We start from the raw sequence: 1,747 nt of genomic DNA on the forward strand, positions 1-1,747 counted from the left end.
CCTTCAGAAAATAACTTGAAGGTCAAAATTCACCTATAAACATTAATATCACTTTTAAATTCTACATAAATAACTTTGAAGTAGACGTGAATTTCTTTACCAACATTTATATGGATAGGCCGATATTTCCCCCTACTTGAAAAATTCTTCTTAACATACATATGTATATATGTATTAGGATTCCAAATCAATTATTGCCACAATGTTCAGGAAATATAAACAGATGAATATATCACATTTTTATATGACAGTTTTGGATTAGCATGGTGGACTAAGGGAATTCTTGTTCTAATTATTTATAATGAAATTTAGTCTATCTGATTCGTTGAAAGTTCCAAAAACAAAAATAGTTTCGTTATAAATAAAGCTTAAAAGTTGAGAATAAATTTTGACTCAAATCCTCAAGAAAACGTTTAGATTATTTTGCATATGATATCTCTTCATTGCGATTTTAGATTTTTTTATTTGAAACACAGTTTTCATAAAATATTAATAAAGTAATATTAATATTTTATGAAAACTGTGTATTTTATGTTTTTCTTTGGATTTTATTTAAAAGTACGAAAAGGACAACATAAATTAAGAAACAATAAATTTTGTCACCATTAGAGTTAAATCTATTTTGACATGCCATTCATTCGTACGAATTGCTATCGTTGTTTCACTTTCTGTTTGTTCATTTCGTGTCTTTTCCTCCTTTTCGATTGTTTCGTTTATTTAACTCAATGTTTACAGCCACCATTACGACATGTGCCAAATTTGTAAATCACTTCGTGGTTATAACATTCACCCGGATTTAAAATGATCGATGGGAAATTGGGCTGAAATGGGACATTGTAAAAATTGATTAAATTAAATTTTCAATATTTATGTATAATTGTACGTATAAAATAAAAAGGAGCAACAAATCCTTATGCAGCTTTAGATTTAGTCCTTGTTTTATTCTAATACAAGTAAGTGATTATATAGAGAAGAAAGCTTTTGTGTGTAGGAAAAATGGAAAAGATATTTAAACGATGTCATTTTGAGAAGAAGGTGGTGATATCGAGTAAGGCCTCTATGTATGTATATTTTTTGTATGTGCTTGTGTGTACACTTCGCTGCTTAAGGATATCAACAGCAAACAATTACAGGATTTACACCCTGTCAGACAATAAGTCAGTGTTTGACAGCTAAAATAGACTTTAGCACCTCAGCAGTATTCTCTTTGTTGTTGTTGTTTTTGTAACCCATGAATAGTTTACAAAATTTAGCTTAAAAGTCTATGGAAGTGGAAAACGACAACAGAAGGACAATAAACAGATATCACTGTCTATTTGTAGGGCAAATAGGCAGAAGTGCAAGTTTTTGTTTTCCTAATACTCATGTCTTCTTCCTCATCTTGGTCTTTGTTATTTTTGTTTTGCTCTCATCTATCGTTTGTTGACTTTATGCAAGATATTCATTTGGTTAAACGTTCTTCTGCTTGTGTTTGTACCATATTGTTGTTATTGTTATTGGTCTTGCCAGTATTTTTGTTTTTATTACTGCTTTTGCTCCTTATGGACTATGGATAATAACACTGAAAACTTACATGATTGACAGCATCGGGATACTTTTGTGTCTCCAAACAAAAGGCACCTTGTTTAACATACTGAGACTGACTTTTGCCTTGTAGGGGTGTCTGAAAAACAAATAGAATATAAATAAATAAACAATTAACTGATCATTTTAATGTATTTTTATTGTAAATTTAATTATTAAGCGA

Source organism: Lucilia cuprina, chromosome 3 (assembly GCF_022045245.1).
Source record: "Lucilia cuprina isolate Lc7/37 chromosome 3, ASM2204524v1, whole genome shotgun sequence".
NCBI classification, from domain to species: Eukaryota; Metazoa; Arthropoda; class Insecta; order Diptera; family Calliphoridae; genus Lucilia; species Lucilia cuprina.